The following is a 6,000-nucleotide window of genomic DNA, read 5'->3' as shown; positions in this document are numbered from 1 at the left end:
TTCCCACATTGCTAAGCGTTGAGAAGGCCCTTGTCATTTGCTCACATAAATAAGTATCACCTAAGGCTTGTCCCATATTGGAAAAGCATGAAGTCCATCTCCCCTTTGGCTCCTATATAAGGAGACTTCTTACGTACAATTATATTTCCTTAATAAATGCAAGATTTAATATATAGGGTTTTAGTTTGTGGATGTAAACATATTGTCGAACCATACAGCAGTAATAGAGAAAAAAATTTCTCTACAGCCAGTTCAGCTCAAAATTTCTCTGCTGCCAGTTCACTAGTTGAGAGAATTCAAGGACATTACAAATTTCTTTTTAACGTAGCCTTGCCTTCGAAGAAAAAATTCTTTTCTTGTCACCCCTAGCTACCTTCGCCACGAAGTATCCGTGATAAGATATTAAGATTAAAGTAACTTTTGGTGCAAGAATTAATTGGTTACAAAATCTATTAGCTCTTGCACAGAAAGTTTCTGTAATTTTGCCACCAATTAATCAACAACCTCCCTAGACCAGAAATTTGGTGTGATAGAATGTAAATGTGACGAAACTAAGTTAATATTTTTTTCGTAAGCCATATATCGCTAATTTGTAATAGGATTTAAAATATAAGTAAGAAAAAATTAAAAATAAAAATCTAAGTATTAAAAAGATAATTAATCCTTATTTATTAGCTAAACTTAATTACCACGTCACTCCAGCTCCACTAACCACAATTCGACACGATTTAGCTCATTAAAGACATCCTCGTACCTTCTGATGCTCCCCCACCACAAATTCGACTTTCACACTGTCGAAGGAAGACTCTTTGTCGTTTTTTTTTTTTTTTTTTTTTTTTTCTCTCCTTTCTTTCTTTCGGCAACTTTTTCCATCTCATTTTTTCTTTATATTGCATCCGTTATCCGACCTCCATTTTATCCGACCTTTTGTTTCCTCTCGCCAAAGAATCCTTCTCGATCTTCTCCTGCTCTGTGGAAGTTGTGGTGAGTGATATGGTGGTGATTTTGGTGGGTTTTTGTTAAAGTTTCAATTTAGTTCTAATGTGAATAATTCTGTTGACAGTTATGAAGTGTGAAGGATATGGCTGGCTATCAACCTCCATTGCAGATGGAGTATATTCGGTCCTTTCGTTGGGTTATGCTTAGCTCATTCCGTAGAGTATTACATGATTTATGTATCGTGGCTTTTGATTACACTACCAGCTTGAGTGAAGCTCGCAGGGCGCTAAATCGTGTTTTGTTATATGACGCCCCCTGTTCTGAGTACTGTAGGTTCCCTGAAAATGCTATGTACGTCTGTGTCGACAAACCGACGATGTTTGTGCAAGTGACCGAAGTGATGCGGGTGCTTGCGACCCCTTACAAAATGTTAACTGCGGCAGCCATTAAAGACTACTTTTCTGCGATAGCTCGCATGCGTGAGCTGATGCATTCCCAAGTGGACGGTGATCGTGTAGTCTTCTCTAGAGAAACTTTTGAGCGTGAGTTTGAGTTGAAATGGGGGGATTGATTATAGATTTCAAGTGTTGTTGGCGATGGTCTACTATGTTGTTATCTTATCTTTAACAAGTTTACTTCTTTTATGTTGCGTATTCAAAGCCATCTATGTCTTTCCTTTTCTTGAGTGTGATTACTCTTTGCCCTTTTGCAGTTCTTGCTTTGATTTATTTCGAAAAGTAGAGATTGAAGAGGAAAAAAATAAAAGCAAACACAAAAAGTAATTGCCTGCTTGAGTCAAATATGCATTTTTTTTTTTTTATGGTCTCAAAACAAATTGTGAACAAAATAAACATTTTTTTTTGTTGGTGTGGACACACCATCATACATGAGATGATATATTAACAAACAAAAAAAACCCCATATTATTTTTTTTTTTCAAACTCATTAAAAAAAAAAAAAAAACTGAAATAAAATGTGACCGACCACCCCAATGGGTGGTCGGTCACCCACAGAAGCGGTTGAGGGTGGCTGTGGTCACCCCAATAAGCAACGGTGGTGGCCGCGACCACCCTAGAGGAGCTCCATGGGTGGCTACGACCACCCCCAATGACCCACTAGGGTGGCCGCAGCCACCTCGTAGGAGCCCTAGGGGTGGCCGCGGACATCCCTGAAGCAAATCTGGGGTGCCGTAGCCACCCCATAATGCAACGAGGGTGGTAGCACCACCCCTAGACGGCACGGACATGGTCTCCCGGGTGTCTGGGGTGGTGTGACCACCCCCACCCACTTTATTTTTCATATTTATTATTATTTTTTATTTTGTTTTAAGTTTAAAGTAAAACAAAATTATATAGGTATTTTTGAAAAATATATTCTATTATTTAAGGAAGTAGTTAAGCTAATCTTGTGTGTACGAGATTAGTTGTCCCATGAGAATAAATTATTCCCTTGAATAGTGTGTCACCAAACAAAAGAATAGATATTCCTAGGATTATCTAATCCATTCTAATGGTCTATTCTGCAAATCAAATGGGGCCTTAAAGTATCTGTATTGAGCTTTTCAAATAAAAGTTAAATTTGAAGAGAAAAATTCACTTTTGTAAATTTGAAGAGTCACTTTTAAAATGAACCAAATATCAAATTCACTATATCTTTCTCTACTTTAGTTAAATATTATTATTTTCTTATTTTTTAATTTTATTTTTTTTTTTTTGTTCTTGGTAGATGAGAGAGAGAAAGAAAATGAATATATAAGATTAAAAAACGAAATAACTTTCACTTTTTGGCGCTTGGTATTTGAAGAACCTTATTGATCAAAGTTAAATTTGAAATAAAGTAGAGAGCTTGTTAAATGACTATTTTTGTGAGTTTTTTAAAATTTTAAAGAAAAGTCAAATAAGAAGAACTCAATATAAATGCTCTTAGCTCTTTTTATTGTAGCCTTTCCTTCAAGAAAAAATTCTTTTCTTCTCACCCCTAGCTACCTTCACAATGAAGTATCCGTGATTAGATTAAAGAAACTTTTGGTGCAAGAATTAATCGGTTACAACATCTATTAGCTCTTGCACATAAAGTTTTTTAAATTTTGCCACCAATTAGTCAACAACCTCCCTAGCCAAAAAAATTTTGCAGCGTCTCCAGATGATAAATATAGGGGTTATTCAGCCTGTACTATCCTTACTGGTCATATTAAGAGTTTATTTTATGTGCTTTAGATTTGTTTTGGAAATTGGTATATTACCTAATATATTTTTCAATACCATAAAAATATTATGGGTTAAATACTTTTTTTTTTTTTTTTTTGACATGTCCGCAGAAGAGCAAGGAAAGAAATTCGAGCTAGTGACCTCTGCTTCATTAGGCGTGGTCTCAGCCGATTGAGCTACCTCTTGGGGACGGCTAAATACTTTATTAGTATTTAGGTTTGCACATTTATATTTTTGGGTTAAATACCTCAAACCCCTCTAGGGTTTAGCAACTTTATTTTTTCCCCTATGAGGTTTCATTTTTATCACAGGATCTCCTAGGGGTTTTGATAAATGACCAATTTAGTCCATCCGTTAGTTGACCGTTAAGACTGACACGTGGACCAATCAGATGTTGACACGTGGCACCTATTAAATTTTTTTATTTTTATTTTTTAAAATTTAAAAAAAAAAATGTATTTTTTTTAAAAAAAAAAAAAAAAAAAAAAAGAAAAGGAAAAAACTGGGGGTGGCTCTTGGCACGAGCCACCCCCAATTTTTTTCCATTTCATTTTTTAATTTAAAAAAAAAATACTTTTTTTTTAAAAAAATTAAAAATTAAATATATGCCACGTGTCGACGTCTTTTTTTTAAAAAAAATTAAAAATTAAATATATGCCACGTGTCGACGTCTGATTGGTCCAAGTGTCAGACATAACGGTCAACTAACAATGGACTAACTTGGTCACTTATCAAAACCACAGGGATCTCCTGTGATAAAAATGAAACCCCAGGGAGGAAAAAATGAAGTTGAAAAACCCTAGGGGGTTTTGGAGTATTTAACCCTATATTTTTTTTCACCTAGGGTTTAAATCCTATTATAAATGATACTTGACTTACAAAAAAAGACTAACTTAGTATTTTCGTTTGGTTCCGTCACACGTGTCATCACGTTGACCTGCCACATGTCCTAAAATATAAAAATAATACTAAAAAAAGCTAAACCTAAAATATATATATGAAAATTTATAGGTGTGGCTGAACCCATACATTTTCAATATATATATTTTTAGGTTTTATTTTTCAATTTTTTTTTTTTTTTTTTTTAGGACATGTAGCATTTCTAGGTGACGACATATGGTATTTTGTTAGTTTGGGCTAATAAAGGTACTAAGAGCATATTTGGGATTACGTTTGAAAAATAGAGCTTTTAAGTCAAAAAGAGCTTTTGGGCAAAAGCTTCATTTTTTAGTTTTTGCAAAAAGTGCGTTTTGACCATTGTTAGGCTTTTTGGACCTTAAAAGTGTTTTTACTTTTTTTTACCAAACGAGTACTTTTTTCTTCAAACGGACTTTTTGAGTGTTAAAAACACTTTTAGGTCATTCAAACGCAATCACAAACAGGCCCTAAGTTGATCTTTTTCCATAAGTTAGGTACCATTTATGATCCCTTCTCCCCAGAAAACAGTTTTGAGAGAAGGAGGGAGCAGATCTGTTCCCTCCTCCTTTTCCCTTCTCCTTCAACTCCCTGCTCCTTACTCCTACCCTCCCAACTTTTTTTTTCCTTGTGTTTGTAGGTGTTCTTTGACCAGATCAAAAAATTCGGCCGCTCCGCTATACTTCATTCCACCTTTCACCGTGTTGTGTCATTCATCTCCTCATCGGCCGCTACTGCTGTTTGCTAATTGTTTGTTTGTGTTTTTTGTTTTGAATAAGATGTTTATTCTCTCTAGATCTGCCATCATGAGTGAGAAGGAATAACTAGGTGTGAGAGGTTATTTCTCCCGACCTGGATAATTAAGTGTGAGGGGTTATCTCTAATGGGCAGTTTAAATAAATTTTGTGAGGAAATTTGACTACCCATATCTTAGATCTAGTCTTCTCGGAGCAGATCTGCTCTTTAAGGTTAGCAGAATATTGAAATCATAGATAATACATAATTGTAAGAATTTTTGTTTGTATCTTTGACTTTGTAACCTCATAGCATATGTCTATGATTTTTGTAGAGCTTTATGCTTTGTGCTGTAAGAACTTTATACTAGCAGTTTTTAATCAATGAAATCCTCATATTTTCGGTCAAAAAAATTGTACCATTTATGATATAATTTGAACCTTAGAATTTAGATGAGAAAGAAAAATATATACAAACCTAGATACTAGTAAGGTATTTAACTCAGAATATTTTAATAATTTCATAAGAAGAAAAGGAAAACCCAAAGAAAAAATGAAACTTTTTATTTTATTATTATTTTCTTAAAATTTATGAATTTTATAAAGGATAAAGGGTTCTTCATGGATTCATAGACCGGAGCGGTGGTTTGCCTGGTAGACTCTATCAGGTGGTTTTTGCTACGTGGCGTTTCTATACACGTTCGGTAAAATTTGTTTATAATATCTGATAAATGAATTCAACAAAGAGAAATGCTACACATCTCAAATTTGTTTCCCAAAAGTTGGTTCCCAAATTATGTGTCACGATCTCATGAGTTGGTGACATACTTCCCAAAATAATAAATCTCATGAGATGGTGACACATCATTTAGGAACCAACTTTTAAAAAAATAAATTTGAGATGTTTAGCACTTCTCTTCAACAAATTAGTTCTTGCTTTTATGGTTAGTTACATTATTACAATTTTCAGTCTCATACTTGTCCGACCAGGAATCAAAGGATAGCATACAATCTGTTATATGAAAATGTATTTTTGTTTTTTCAAAAAGTAAAATGACCAAAAGCGGTTGAACTATTCAAAAAAATTTTAGGAGTGCTACACATCTTAAATTTTCTTCCAAAAAGTTAATTCCCAAATAATGTGTCATCATCTCATGAGATTTATTATTTTGAAAAGAGTATCAACAGCTTATAAGATGATAACA

This window comes from Corylus avellana, chromosome 1 (assembly GCF_965113065.1).
Source record: "Corylus avellana chromosome 1, dhCorAvel1.hap1.2, whole genome shotgun sequence".
Classification (NCBI taxonomy): Eukaryota; Viridiplantae; Streptophyta; class Magnoliopsida; order Fagales; family Betulaceae; genus Corylus; species Corylus avellana.
This window is presented reverse-complemented; position numbering follows the sequence as displayed.